The 15,837-nt window shown below is 49.6% G+C and overlaps 1 protein-coding gene across 1 annotated transcript in view; it reads left to right on the top strand.

The window, feature by feature from the left end:
* LMX1A (LIM homeobox transcription factor 1 alpha) overlaps positions 1–15,837 on the top strand; it is a 152,556-nt gene that overhangs the window by 46,286 nt on the left and 90,433 nt on the right. The gene's annotated exons all lie outside the window — the stretch shown is intronic.

Raw genomic sequence — 15,837 nt, 5'->3', positions numbered from 1 at the left:
GGTGGGTGGGTGGGTGGGGGTGTCCAGGGTCTCTGCCTTCAGGGAACTATCCTATCAGGCCACTATCAGCCTGAAACTCTGGAACAAAGCAGAGGACAGTAGCCTCTTGTCGTCAGACCTGGGTTCAAATGATGACTGCCACTCACTGCCAGTAGAGCGCTGGGCAATGGTTTTGTGTCCCCGAGGCATTTGTTCATCTGTAAATCGATGAGGATATTTATTCCATGAGGTCTTATTGTGAATCTCTAATGGCACAGTTTGAGGAAGGGACCATCAGGGGTAGGTGGCATTTTTCTTTTTTCTCATTCCTCCAGGTACAAGGAGGTGAATGGGTATCGTGGGTCATCGGGAAGGTGGATGGTTCACGTCTGGAGCGCCCGGCGATGCTGGGTGCCTGGGGGTTTGGATCCTTCCCCGGGAGTGGGGGGATCTGCTGAGAACCACGCAGGGATGCAGGTTCAGCAGGAGCTGAACCCAGGGGAGGGATTGGAAGCAGAGGTGGTGAGGGAGGTTTCCCTAAAGGAGGGGAGCACGAAGCCACCGCGACAGCCGACCGTCGCCGCTGCTGTTAGAGCAAAGGCAGAGGTCTGTGAGCAGGTCACGGGGTCCCCTTGCATCTGGGGCGAGAGGTAACAAATGAGTTGACAGTCTGCCCTCCAGCCCCCCCGCCGCCAGGACTTCCTCAGTTTTGCCACCGGGGGCTCTTGCTAGGCAGAGGTGCCTTCCCTGCCAGGTTTTTGCTATTAACGTCGATCCCATGTATCAGAGAGTAGAAAGCAAGCCTTGGAAATCCGCATCCAAGTGGGACTCGAGGCTCCCCGTAGCAGCGTGTGCCAAGGGGGGGGGGTGCGGCGTGCTCTCCGCTCCGCATCCAGGAGCAAGCCCTCCGCATCACTCACCCTGTCAGGGTACCGCGGTGGTAATCACTTCCAAATGGCGGTGGGGTGGGGAGGGGAGTCCCCCCCAATCGCCCAAGGAATGTCTTGACTCAGGACGGAAAAGGAGGTTTTCCATGAGCAGCTCCTCTTTCCAAAGGGGACCGACCATAGAATATGAGACGCCCGCGAGCCGCTCTTAGCATCATCCATAATCATAGCCGTGTCAACCCAACAGAGAGGGGGAGGGAACAATAGTCAAGGATCGTGACACATCCTGTCAAAGGACCTGGGAGGTGCTTTTAGGATGAGCGGCTCCTCCCTCCGAAAATGATGCATGACCTCTCCGGTTGTCTTCTGAGGAGCAAGCGTAAGAGTGTGCACGGGCACCCCTTCTGTCCCTAAATGGATAGACTGGCATGGTGAAAGTCCCTCGTTACACACGCAGACCCACGCTGCAGGGTCCAGTGCAAGGGCATCCAAACCACACGTCACACGGCCACTTACTAGCTATGAGATTTCCATTAAGTCACCTTTCCGAGCCTTGATTTTTCTTACCTGTACAATGGGGATTATAATGCCCGTTTTATAGAATCGTGAGGACTGAGTGATCCCGCTTTTGAGAAAATGTGAATGGCCTCATAGGTGCTCAGTAAAATCACATTAAAATTGTATTGAAGAGGGAAGCCCGGATGGCTCAGCAGTTTAGCGCGTGCCTTCAGCCCGGGGTGTGATCCTGGAGACCCGGGATCGAGTCCTGCGTCGGGCTTCCTGCATGGAGCCTGCTTCTCCCTCTGCCTGCGTCTCTGCCTCTCTCTCTCTCTCTCTCTCTGTGTGTGTCTCTCATGAATAAATAAATAAAATAAAATCTTTTTAAAAAAGTGTATTGAAGAGATGCAGCGTCTTTCTGAGTGTTTTACCTCGGAGGTCTTGCTTGCCGGGTTCCTGCTGGGCACCTGGCAGCGATACACAGGAACATCATACCCAGACTGTGGACAGAAAGACTGTTTCTTTCTTTTTTTCTTTCTTCCTTTTTTTTTCTTTCTTTCTTTCTTTCTTTCTTTCTTTCTTTCTTTCTTTCTTTCTTTCTTTCTTTCTTTTTTTTTTTTTTATTTCATCTGTTTCTTGCTGCAGCTCTTACTGCAGCTCTTACTGCGCCCACTTGCAGTGGAGGGATCTGAGACCGGGGCTGAAGCGACTTGGCCACGTGGCCCGTCTGTAGGGTGTCCTGGCCGCTCCAGGCTCTCGTCCTGGGCTGAGCACAAGCCCTGTGGAGTCCAGGGGGAACCCACCAGCGGCCACTGGACTGCCTTCCTGCGTGGGATGCGTTGAACCCCGTAGCATTGATGCATCCATTTCAGACGTGGCCTAATCATTTCCTTATGAATATGCTGACCGGCTTTTCCTCAAGACTATTTCTCCCATAGGTGATTCTTTTCTTTCCTTTTTCCTTATATTGGCAAGCAGGCTCCGGAAGCCCTTCTCTGGGTGCCCAACCACCAGAAACGGTTTTGTGTCTCATCAGGAACATGCAGGAGGAAGGAGGGAGGGGTAGTGGCTTTCCTGGTCTTTTTTTTTTTTTTTTTTTAAGTTAAAATGTAAAATATGCCAGTGCTCAGGGATGATTTTCATTTAAGATCTCGGTCCAACAGTCAGTTCAAATACTGATGGCTGAATGAGGTTCGCACTAAGAACTCACCATACTCCTCCCACCCGTGGGCCAGGCTCCTATGGACGGAAATTCCTTCACGTGTGTGCAGGACCGGCTGACCTAGGTCAGCATGGCTGCTTGGTTGCAGACTCAGACAGGTCTGTCGTAAGCGTATTGCTGAGGTCTGGAGGTTACAGGTGAATCCACTAGCACCAACAGCATCTTTATTGAGTATGGACATACGGCACACCTCCCAGAACTCCTGGGCACAGCACGGTCCCAGGGAGGGAGGTCCTGATGGTCTTCTTTATTTTCTCCACCACATGGGCACATTTATGGTATAATAATTATCTCAAATTGTACTTTGGTTTTGGGCTTGCTCAAACCAGCCTTCACTCCCAACTGGTCTTCTCTCTATGTGGGCCCTTGGCTATCCTGAATTCTTGTGGAAGAGCAATTGCATTTTCCGGAGAGCAGTATCTATAAGATTTAAACCTTTTTGGAACTAATTTGGTAAGGTTTGGAGGGACCTTGTGAAGGCCTGTAATGTGATATACACGATGTTTTTCACACGCAAGTTGGAGATCCTCTCTCTTTGTCTCTTGCTGCCTATTATCTTTCCTCTTGCCTTCCCTCCACTTCCAAAGCTGTGCCCTGGCATTGCTTCCTGTGTTGGTCAGCAGAATGAATTTCCTGCCATTTGTTTCACTGTCATTTCTGGAACAAGAAGGAAAGTTTGGCCTGCCTTGCCTGCACCGCCTGATTCCCTTGCATGAAGCCACAGGGAGTTCTCATTACCACTGCCCATATGCACAGACACAGCATCTGTCTCCTGCCCAGGAGAACACCGGGAGAGTTACTGCCAGCAGCTTCGGGCTGACCCCTGTCTCCTGCTGACCGATTCACTGTGTCTGCTGCCTGGACAGGGAAGAGGAGGAGGAGGAGGAGGAGGAGGAGGAGGAGGAGGAGGAGGAGGAGGAGGGTGGTATGGCACACACAGTTTGGGCTCCAGACCATAAGGGCTGGAGTGAAAATCCTGCTGATGGTGGGAAGTCAGGCAGAGGCAGCTCAACCACCAGCCATCTTATCTCCAGGAAGTACGAAGAACCATATCCTGGATGTGTGATGGCGTGAAAGCCACCACCAGGCTAATGGCGAGATGCAGAGACCTTCTCCACTGACTGCATCTTGTGAAGGAGCCGTTACCACGTGATGCAGATAAATGGAGAAAGCACAAGCTGGCCATCAAGTTTAGCTCGTACGGTGTATATTGGTTAGCTGTTGCCACAGGGATGCTGCATCTTGAGACTCAGGACTTAAAAAACCAAACATCTGTCTTACTGATGGTCTCTGTGTTGGTCGGGGCAACTGCCTTTTAAGCTGTGGGTCACTCGGACTTGGCTCCAGGCTTCAGGTTGGGTTCAGGTCTTATCTGTATTTGCTTTGGATCAGTAGCCACGGAGTCATGTTCTCGTGGAGGATGATGGAAGCCAGGCTACACATACACATCAACCCACATTCCATTAACTGAACAAGTCCTATGGTGCAGCCCAAATCAATGGGGGAGGGAAAGTCCCTCCATCTCCAATGGACATGGCAGGAGGGGAGTGAATATTTATGACATTTTAAGTTAAGGTATCACACAAAGTTATGCTTCTAGAAATTCCATCAACTCAAGTTCTGAAGATGGAGAAGAGGAGGAGGAGGTGGAGGCAGCAGGTGAAGGGTGTCTGATGGGTTGGTGGGTACTTAGCTGGGGTGGTAGTCCCCAGAAGTGGGGCAGTGAGAAGGTGGGCTTCTCTGTATGAACATCTGGGTGACAGGGCTGTGCTGGTTCCCGTGTGCCATGGCTCTTGCTTGGTCAGGCCTTGTCCTGCCCATGACGCCTTATCTCTTAGGCCCTATGGGTTCTGGAATCTGCCTATCCTTCTGTAGTTTTCAAGGAGCTGTGAACGTGAGCTTTTATGCTTGTCACTGAGACCAGTAATAGAGAAGAACCAGGTTCGAGTTGGATGTGGCCAATACTTGAGTTAGATTTCTGTATCCCTGTATTTCTTTTTTTTTTAAGATTTTATTTATTTATTCATGAGACACACACACACACACACACAGAGAGAGAGAGAGAGAGAGAGAGAAGAGAGGCAGAGACACAGGCAGAGGGAGAAGCAGGCTCCATGCAGGGAACCCAATGTGGGACTCGATCCCGGGTCTCCAGGATCACACCCTAGGGCAAAGGCAGGCGTTAAACCACTGAGCCACCCAGGGATCCCCTGTATCCCTGTATTTCTTATGAGCAACCAGTGAATACCCAGTCTGACTCTTCTGCTGTAGAATGTGCAGTTGGCCAGCTCCACCCAGGAGCCATGGCAGGAAGAACAGTGGTTATTGGGACTTCTTGGTTTCCGGACACTTGCACAGCTCCCTGTTCTTGCCACAACCCTGAATGCAGAGGTTGATTTTTTAAAAATTTTTATTTATTTGTATTAATTTTTTTTAGCGCAACATTTGGCCTACTAAGTCATTTCAAACTTAAGCTTTAAGGTTTTCTTCTTGATGTCTCTTTTCCCCCGTGTGCAAGTTTTGAGAACACTCCGTGCAGATAATGTCCTATGTCAGAAGTGTTCTCTCTTCTTTCCTCCTCATCTCCCCCTTGCTCACATATTTCTGGAGGAAGGACCCTTTTTCCAGGGCCCTGACACTGCTGGGTGGCAATATGTGTCTCTGAGACCCCTTTACTTGGGCAGAGTGCTATTTAACGAAGTCACCCCTACCTGTAGACCAATCCACCTGCATATTTCTTCCTTCCTTCCTTCCTTCCTTCCTTCCTTCCTTCCTTCCTTCCTTCCTTCCTTCCACACCTACTATGTGCTGCTCGGCACCTTATTTATTCATGAGATACACACACACACACACACACACACACACACACACATATAAAAGAAACAGAGACTCGTTCTTAGCTCTCAGGAGGCCCACACTCCAGAGTGCCTAAGAGATAAGGAATAGAGATCAATATAATGCAAAGAGGTAAGTTTAGTGGTGAAACGATGTGCCAGGACATCGTCCTTCAACTAGGACTTGAAGTAGAGGCTTCCTACCCCACTGATGGGGTCAGAGGCAGTAGTGGTGCATGGAAGGTGTCCTGGAAGAGGTGATACCTGACAAGAATTGGCAGATATGGAGAGGAGAAGCTTTGCAGGCTGGTAGGACAGTGTCAGTAAAGCCACCAGGCAAGGTACTCCAGGGAGAAAGAAGCAATTCAACATGGCAGGATTATAGATAACAAGATGGGGCCTGGCCGATGAGGAGGCAGGGAGGGTGGTGGACCAGGGTCTAATAATGGACACCTTTGGATGTCATGTAAGGAGCTTGAATTTGGGGACCCATTGAAAGTGCCCTTTGGAGCAGGCAGGTGACATGACAGGATTTGCACTGTGTTTATATAAAAGCATTCACTGTGTGGAGTTCTTTCTTAATTATTGGCGTTGAGGGAGTAGGAAAAAAACCCTCGGACTCATAGTGGATGATTTCCACTTTTTCACTGTTTAGAGGGGGTTTAGAGGGGGCATATTCCAGGCAAGATGGTCCCAAACGCGAAATATTTTTTGCAAATAATTGAGAAAAGACTGAATTACAGTCATGGCCACTGGGTTCCTTTTTCTTTCTGAGACCAGGCTGTGGTCTTGAAGGATGAAACTTATTTTTGGAAGGAGAAGCAAAATTTATATGGCATACCATGATCCTCCCAATCCCATGAGATGGGCTCCATTATTATTTTAATTAATTAATTAATTAATTAATTAATTAATTAATTAATTTTAGATGAGGATACTGAGGGCCAGAGAGAGTAAGTAACTTTCCCAGAGACCTGGTTAGCAGAGCGGAGCCTGGCTGGCCCGCCTCACTTCTGAACATCTCCAGAACTAAACTTTAAAGCAGTGCGCGTGGCACAGTGTCTTCCTGACTCCCTCCTTCCTCCAGGCCCAGAATCTGAACGTCTTGGATCAAGGGAGTGATAAGCTCTTCCTTTTAAGTAAACAACAGCGTCTGGTCTGGGATAACTCGCACACACCAGACAGGACATCCTGTGGAGAAAACATGGAAAGTTTTCTGCTCTGTTGCCATTGCCTTGAAATCCACCCTGAGCGCCATAGCTTGCACCAAGATGACTGTTGGGGCAGAGGGGTCATAGCGTCTGGCGGACCACTGAGGATGGAGGAGTGGCTTCCTTCTCAGTCCGTCCTTAGCCCCATGGGTACCCACCTACTCCCCATCATGCTTTGCCTCCCTGGGACCCAGAGGGCTGGTGGTCGGAGTGAAGAAGGCGTGGGCGTAGGCGCTGTCTGGAGAAACGAGTCATTGGGCTGCCGAAGCCAAGTCCGTGACCAGCATGATCCCAGGAGGGCCAGCAGTTTGTGGTTACTTGGCCACTCTTCCAGCTGAGGAATGTGCTTCCCCCTTCTCATATGTCTTGTGCTTTTGTAAATTTTGACGAGGATCCATGAACAACCCAAAGCACCAGAGTGGGTACAAGGTCAGCCAACCACAAAGCATTCCTGGCCCCCAGCACATTCGGACTAAGTCAGATGCCACTTGTGAGCCATAAAGGAGATGATCACTTCATGGATAAATGCAGCTGGGACCCTGTGGGCTGCGGAAAGGCAGAGGCGAAGGCGGCCCGTCCCAGAATTTACCTGCGCATTTGGGAGCATCTTGGAGTCTTCTGCTTGGTGCTGTAATCTTGGCACAAAAACTGTGTTCTCGCTAGCTCTACATTCCTGGTTTTGGCCCAAGATGTGTAAAAATTATACGTTATCTTTTCAAAGCTCAAGAATTTCATCATTATTATTTATACTACACCCTTGATTTAAGGCGATTTACAGTCACGACAAAGCTACGGACAGAACATCTGTGTCCCGCCCCCCACCCTCCCCCCATCCACATGTTGAATTCTAATCTCCAGTGTGATGGGGTTTGGAGATGGGGCCTTTGGGAGGTAGTTAGGGTCAGAATAGGTCACGAAGGGAGGGACCTCATGATGGGATTAGTGCCCTTATGAGAAGAGGGGGAGAACGGAGCTCTCTCTGTCATGTGAGGACACAGCAAGGAGACACCATCTACAGACCAGGAAACAGGCCCTTGCTGGGATCCAAATCTGCCAGCACCTTGGCACCTTGGTTTTGAACTTCTCAGCCCTAAGAACTCTAAGAAATAAATGCTGCTTGTTTAAGTCCCTCAGGCTATGGTGTGCGTTGTAGCAGCCTGAGCTAAGACAGCAAAGGTGCAATAAAATAATTGGAACAAGAATGCCAGAGAAGGAGCAGAGTAATGAAGGGGAGCAAGAGGCGTTCCAAACACATAGGCTTAGAGGATCCTTCAGGCGAACACATGACACTTTGTTCTGAGTTTCCAAGGAGCCAGGAGGGAAAAGCAACGATCCTGAGTTATTGGTGGGTTGGGGGCCTCCACTGCTAGCAACTGGCAGCCTCCCCATGCACCAGGAGAGAGAAACTTTGCCTTTGATACTGTTCTCTAAAGATGAGGGATCCTAGGAACGATTATCTTAGGGTCACCGGACAACTTTGTGGGCAGTGATTTTTGTAAAAATGACTGCCAGGCGCTCAGTAATACTGGTCTTTCATCTTCATGGCCTCTGGGTGAGGTAAAAAGTGATCAGGGACGGGTATTTTCAGTGGACGGTTGGAGAAACTGAGGGGAGGGCTTGGACCACCATTGTCAGGAGTACTTAGGGAGTGAGGGGGAGAGCTTTGACCAGCGTCACCAATGTCTGAGAACATCCTCTTCTTTAGAAAAGTGTGAGCAAGGGGAAGAGGGAAGCGGGGGTATCCTGTTGGCTCTGCTGTGTGAGCATCTGTCGGCATGACTTTGGGAAAGTCACCTAACTGCAGGTGAGTGACCTGTGAGCTTCGCAGCATCCTCTACTGCGGAAGCAGAAGGTGGACGATGTTTTGAAGATCTCTCCTGTGATTTGGTAATCCCTCCCTGCCTCCTCTCCCCCTTCCCCGGGCCCGTCCCCAACAGCCATGTACAGAAGTAAAACCAAATGAAATAAGTCATCTCACAAAGAATTACTTCATCTCAAAAAAGTAAGCTGCTTTCTAGGGATACATAACTTGGCAACAGTTGAAAACAAAGGAAAAAGCAAAGAAGCCGTTTCATCTGTGTTCATTTTGTTTGTCCTTTCTGTCTTCACCCGCCTGTTGCTTTGCACCTGATTTTGTTTTCTCCTTAAGGTACATCTTGGAACCTGGCTGTCATTTTTAACACTGGGGGAACATATTTAGCAGAGTGTTCTCGACTTTTTTTTTTTCTTTTGGCACTGAATTCCAGCAGGTTGGAAGCTGCTTGTGTGTATACACAGGGAGGAAGGGCGCCTGTTCGGATGGGTGTCGAGTGACCGAGAATGGTTCGTGTGGTGTGATGCGCTGCATTTGCTAGCTCCCCCTCATTCTCTGTGCGTGCACGTTTTAAGTAAATTTTAGGTCTTAAATTTCAGATCTTAGGGAAATCCTGGCGTGTTCTAGTATTGTGCTGACAGACGAGCGTGTTCGGGAAGAGCGTGTCTTAGACTCATGCTAGCTTGGGGTGAGCCAGATGCTCTGTGTGTGTCAGGGTGGGGGGCTCTAGGGTTGTGGTGCCCAACCGCGCAGGTGCCAGGTGGGGTGATAGGCAGGTGGCTGTAACACCCCATGGAACTGGGGCTGTAGGGAGTTCACTTGCATCGGGGTTTCTGCAGATGGCACAAGGTCGCAGTCCTGCAGCTTCTCACCAGGTTCAGAATTGTGTTAAGCTTGTCCTGAGAGTTCGTGGTTTTGAGTCCTCATTGTGCATATTTGCACAGTGGACAGAGGAGAATTTTACTGTGATTTCGTATATATGGAAAGCAGGTATCTGGGGTCGGATTTGCTCTACGCCAGAACACTGCCATCAAACGCCTGTCCTGAGAGCCCCCCCCTCCCCAGATGCCACCCAGGAGCTTCTCTGGCTGGTGCCACCTCTGTCTATAATTTTTCCTGGGTTCACAGGCATCCCAGGATCCATGGCTAAGGAGAAGCAGAGAGGGGTGGGGGTGGGAAGGGGGTAGGGAGAGGTCTGGGCATTTCTACAATATCATATGCAAGTGCTGTGCAAATAAAATGCAAATGAACACGGAGGGCTCAAGCGCTGAGCAAAGGTGATGCAAATTTGCTTTTAATTTCCCTGCAGTTGTAGGCACTGCGGAGGCATCCAGGGAGCCGCTGGGAGGAGCGGGCCGCCGTGGGGAGACAGAGATGGGCGCTCGGTGGTCAGTGGTGGACTTGACTCTGGCTCTTGCTGTTTGACGTGCCAATAGACAGCAGCTCCTCGGAGGACAGCTGAGGAGAACCACTATCTCTGCACTTAGAAATGAGGGATGCTTGGGAGAAGGGAGAAGAGGGCTTGGCTGGGGTCAGGTCAAGGTTCTGATGGGGAAGAAGGTTGCGTGGAGCACTTTCCGGTATGTCTGGGGAACTCTGCTGAGGAAGCTTCCCCAGTCCCTAAGTGATGAGGAAGCCCTTTCCAGAAAGTCAAGGGGAGAATGAAGTACAGAGGTCTAAAGTTGTGAGCACGTTGTAGCTGATGGCAGGTTCTGGCCAGCCCTGAGCTCAGAACGAATTGGCGAGAACTCCGGACATCAGCTGAAGCTGAGGATGGTGTGGGCTCTGAAGAACGGATGGGTCAGGGGTGGGCCTGCTGCCACCTGTTGGTGTCATGCTCAGCAGGGCTTCTGATGAATCCATCACCATGTAACTAACTCTTCCCAAAGGGTCCTTAGGGAAGAGTTTTCTGATCCAGTGTCTCTTGTCCCACAGAAGTTCTTGGGCAGCCAGTTGTAGGTATCTGAACCAGTGACCCGACAGTCCTGCTGGGTCAAGGCCAAGGATGGGCCCCAAATCAGGCCTTCGTATCTCCTGCCTGAGAGACAGTCTGAGAGGGGAAAAGAAAGGATTTGGGAGATGAAGTCAGGTGTCAAGAAGAGCCAACTGCCACCTTTAATAGTAGAGTTGCTGAAAGAGTACTGGTCTCTTTTCTTTCTTCTCCCCACCCCCCCCCTTTTTTTGTAGCGTTTTTCTTGGTTGCCCTGTTATCAGTCATACATGCAGGAGCTCCAAGAGAAATATGTTTTAACATCCTGAAACTGAATTATTAAATGGGGATTAACTTGGTGTTGACTTTTCTTCATGGCTGATTTGCAGTATAAACTGGGTTTAAGGCATCTTTCGCTAAACCTTCTGGATTTCGGTGGATCGCATTGGATGAGCCATTCATTAAAGATTTCATGCTGATGTTATTTGTTTAGGCTTTGATGCCCTTTTTCTGTTTTCCCTCCCCTTTCATTCAATAATGATATCTTTCAGGCAGAGAATACCTTCCATCCTGTGGTATTAAGGGCTTTCCATGATAGAGAGCATGGCCCCATGGCCAGCAGCGAGGCAGGAACTCAGAGGACTGTGGTGGCCTGGCCTCATCCCCAGGTGGCCATATAGCTGGGACTCTCTGCGAGAAGGAGTAGGCCCTGGGCTCCCTGGTTGGCAGATGCCTCCTCCAGCTGCTCTTGGAAACCTTGGGTCCATTAACAAGGGAACTTGCCTTTTCGTTTTAGTCTTCAAACACCCAGAGAGAATGAATCACTTAAATTCATGTGACGCGTAGATGTCCATCATCGCATTCTTGTCAGGGAGCAGATATTGAAGGGAAGAGGAAGGGACCAAGATCTACTAGAAGGACACTCACGTGGGTCTGAACCCTGCTTCCCCCTCAGACAAGTGATTCAGCCTCTGCGAGTCTCCCTTGTTCATCTGCAAAGTAGGAAAAATAAAAACACTCTTGGTGTTGTGAGGATTAAAGAAAATGATTCTCGTAATGAGCTCAGCATATGATAGATGCTCAGAATTTCCTTTCCACATGCAGACACGCTTCATGCAGCTGAGTCGTGGTGTTGGCACCATTTTTAGCCATTATCCTCACAATGTAAGTACTTCCTTTAATCCTATGGGCTCTCTCTCTCTCCATCGTTGTTAGAGGCTGCCCCGTATCACATGTGGTCATTTGCCACACTTCCTGTGGAGTATTTTGGTTGTTTCCCAACTTCAGTCCCCTTCTATGGGCCTTAGAGACTCCTGTCTAAGGAACATGCTGCCTCTGTTCCCTCTGGAACACGGAGATGAGAGATGATCTCAGATGGCATGGGAGCATTTCACACGGACCAGCCACCTCGGCCCTGGCCAGCGCTCAGCTGCCAAAGTCCAGGATGGCACTTTGAATGTCATTCTCAGCCCTTTGGGCCCCACATTAATTGGTCTGTTCTTGCAGCGGGGTGTCCCCACTGTGTGCATCTGAGGCCTGGCCTGCAGCACCACGGATGTGCTGCTCCCTCTCTCTTTAGAACCCTTTGGCCAATTGTATGCGTTTCCTCCCTTGAACCCCTGCTGACAGAGGCCTCACTGGCCCTGCTTTCCCCGCTGCCTGGGCCACATGCCTTCCAGCTGAAACTTGCACTTGAGCCTCCGGAGTCTTTCAGTCTCTAAGTGACAGAGGTCCTCGCTGGCAATACATGAGCTCTCGTTCTCCCCAGCTGGCTGTGTAGAACCCAGCCCTGCCAGAGAAAAGCACACCGGCGCTGGGGCACGTGCATGCCCGATGAAGGGAAAGATGGTCAGCCAAGGGGCTTTAGTACCTGCACCTAAGAGGATGCCTCTCTGGGACATTTTAGGTTTCAGCCTCTTAGCTCACGTTTCACTCTTGCAAGTGGTGTGAGGCTCCTTCTTCAAGGAGCACCTCGAATTGTCTTTCTGTCCTACGACCTTGCTTTCCTGGTTTAGGAAATGGGAATAGGCTTTTAATGGGCTGGATGCTTGACACGCATTGTCACATTGAAGCTTCTCACAGTTTGGTGCAGTGGGCTGGATTTTATTATCCCTATTTTATAGATGGAGGCATTTTACAGATGAGGCATCAGGCTTTTTTTTTTTTTTAAGATTTTTTTATTTATTCATGAGAGTCACAGAGAGGCAGAGACGCAGGCAGAGGGAGAAGCAGGCTCCGTGCAGGGAGCCTGATGTGGCACTTGATCCCGGGACTCCAAGATCATGCCCTGAGCCAAAGGCAGATGCTCAACCTCTGAGCCACCCAGGCGTCCCAGAGGCATCAGACTTTGAGAGGCTGAATGGTGTGCCTGAGTTCCCAGACCGATATAGCATGGGTGCTGATAATGGACTCAGTTCTACTGAACCCTAAGGCTTGGTGTGGGGGCAGTGGAGCAGGGGTGAGCCTTCTTCCTGGCTATGTGGGCTGCAAGGTCTTAGGGTCATTTAGGATCTTAGCCCTGGAGGTCACAGGAGGTGCCTAAAGTTGCTCTAGAGTCTTCTGGGAATCCATTTTTGTGTCTACTAATGTCCACCCCCTAGCCCTCCCTGGCCACCACTGTCTTCACCCAGAATGTAGAGGCCTTAAGACCATCGCCCACCGTTTTGCTTTTCAGTGTTGAGTGTTTTGCTCCTTGAGTGCGAGTTGGGGACATGCAGAAAACTAACATTAGACCATTTCAGCCTCACTGGGAGTTGAGACGTCCAGGGTTGCTTTCAGCCTTGTGTTTTCCTGGTGAGATAAAGGACACAACAAGCCCTAGGAAATACTGATCCCTAGGTCCTGCCCAGACCAGTGATGCCAGGACCGGTGGGGGTGTGGTGTGAGCATCGGAGGTGTCTCTGCACCACCCGTCGTCACCGCCCTGGTAATTCTAGTGTGCAGCTGGGAAAGAGAGCCTTTATTTTAACCTCTGAAGGAAAGAGATTTGCAGTACTTGGGTGGGCAGAAGGGGAAGGACAGCAGAGTTTACCTGTCCGTTCATTCAGGACCTAATGTTCTAAGTATTGTGCTTGGGGCTCTAGAGGCATCTAAGACGCCCTCTTCCTAGTCTGATGGGGAAGAAACACACAATTAACTGAGCTCAGACCAGGCACATGTTGTGGTTTGCACACCTCCGCACCCAAGGAGCTTGTTACAAATGCAGGAGCTAACACACTTGCTAAATGTGGGCTTACTCTCCTGCTAAACCAAGCATATTCAAGCCCCACAGCCTTTCTTGTAACCCACACAGTAATGGAGAGGAAATGCACATTCTCTGGAAACAGAGTAAAAACATAAAGTGACATTGCTCGCAGCACCAGCCAGTCCAGGAAGCCCTGTTCTTTGTAACGTCTACTGGTTCATACTGGGAAAAGCCTGTGTGAGAGGGAAGAGTGACCTTGAGGTCCCTTGAGGCCGGGACCTTCAGGTACCAGATCTGACTTGGTGGCTGTGGTGGGGCCCAGGCATCTGCTGTTTGTGCTACCCATGGGGTATGGAGGGGTCGCTCTAATGAATCAGGGAAAAAGCAGATAATTCTGAACGGAGACTGTGAAGAAGGCTTCACCGTGGAGGTGATGTTTGGAACTGGCCCTTCTGCGTGGGGCTGCACACCTTTACGGCCCTCTGAAACCACATCTGCATTTTGTCGGGTATGCTGGTACTTCTCCTCTGGGATGGTGAGCTCCAAGCACCCAGCAGGAAAGTCCTGGCCCCTCTTGCCATTCCCTGGCTGGCTCTTCATGCCCTGGCATGCATCTCTGCACCTTGCAGATGCCCTTCCCCATCTGCAATGCCCTTCCCGCTTTCCTTCGACCGGTCGGTTCCCATTTGTTGTTCAAACCCAAGCCAGACTCCTTTCACAGGAGGATTTTGGGATCGCTGGGGAACATCCTGTATAAGTTTGACGCTCCCTGTTTCTCCCTATCTTTTGAAGAGGAAAGTGTCTAAGGATGGCTGGGATTTAGCAGAGTGGGGTGAGGGAGGTTAGGAAGTAGCCTTCTGCAAAGGGAGGAGGATGAGCAACACAGGACAGAGTGTTCTCGAGGCCTGGCAAGCCCTGGCAGGCCTCCGTGCGCGGGGTGGCATCTGAGGCCGGGATGGGTTTAGTAGGCTAAGTTTGGACGCGGGGCTCTGGCGTGGGGTGTGCAACGGCACTGCGATGTGATCAAATCTGTTCTAGAAGGAAACACGCGCACTCCTGGTGACAACGCGGAGCATCTGCTTGCTTCCACAGATCTGTGTAGAGTGGAAAGAAATTTGGGGGTTGGCCTACAATTCTGCTTTTCAGATATATGTCCCTTCTACACACGTGGCTGTCTGTGTATTTACACAATTTAAAAGAACTCACAAGCAAGTCAGGCTCATCGGCTTCTATTTATGTATGTAATTGGAGTGGGATTTTAAGTCTGGATCTTTAATCAGTTCTCGAAAGGTTACAACTGTTTCCAACCAACCTTTTCTGGCCAAAGAAATATTTAGGACGAGAGAAGAGTAAAAAATGTGCAGTGTTGGTCTCCTGGGGCCCAGGATGGTGCCCGAGACCCGTGCGCAGATTCCGGGCCCATCTGTTCGATTTGCTGCTACCAGCCACGTGAACTTTATGTTGATTGCGGTCTTTTCCCGTTTGCCTCCTGGGAGCTAGTTTTCTCCAGGGCCTGGGGCTGAGGACCAGCACTAGGGAGGGGACTCTTCTTAAAGAGCCAGCCCTTACCTTTCCATTCATGGCTTTGATACTCCTGTGTCCTTCTCTCTCTGCAGGAGAAAGTATCTTCACTTTTCCATACAAGTAGGTGGAATTTCTCCACTGATCACACACTTTCTGATTGCAGTGTTGACCCAGGTGCCCCTGTTCTTAGGAGGGCTGGGGGCTTCTGTTGGAGCAGGAAAAAAAAAAAAAGAAGCCTCAGTTTTTTCGAGGCAATGTCATTAGGTTATGTCTCTTAAAAAAATAATTATATCTGATTTTGAAGGGAACCTCCTATTTGTTACAGAGAATTTGGAATACATAAAAAAGAAATGAAAATACTCCATCATCACACGATCTAATGTTTTGTTACCTGGCTTCATGTTTTTTTTTTTCCTCCATCTCTGCTTCTCTATATTTATAAGGATCATATTATAATACATATTATCTTACAAACAGCTTCTGCATTGAACAACTTATCATGAACACTTTCCCGTCGCATTAAAAGTTCTTTCACATTTCCAGTGTCAGTTTCAATGGCTGCATAATGTTAAATTGGATTTATGTACCATAGGATCCAGCTGTTGGACATCCTTGATTTTTTTTTTTTTTTCTGTAGGGAGTCAAAGCTGAAACTCAGATAGGCTTCAGATTGGCATCCATGCATCGTCTGTAACTGCGTGCAAACATGCATGTGCATTTAATCTTCATGGGGAAAAAGTACCACTGCTTTTATT

This window comes from Canis aureus, chromosome 38 (genome assembly GCF_053574225.1).
Source record: "Canis aureus isolate CA01 chromosome 38, VMU_Caureus_v.1.0, whole genome shotgun sequence".
In the NCBI taxonomy this organism is placed as follows: Eukaryota; Metazoa; Chordata; class Mammalia; order Carnivora; family Canidae; genus Canis; species Canis aureus.
This window is presented reverse-complemented; position numbering and strand designations above follow the sequence as displayed.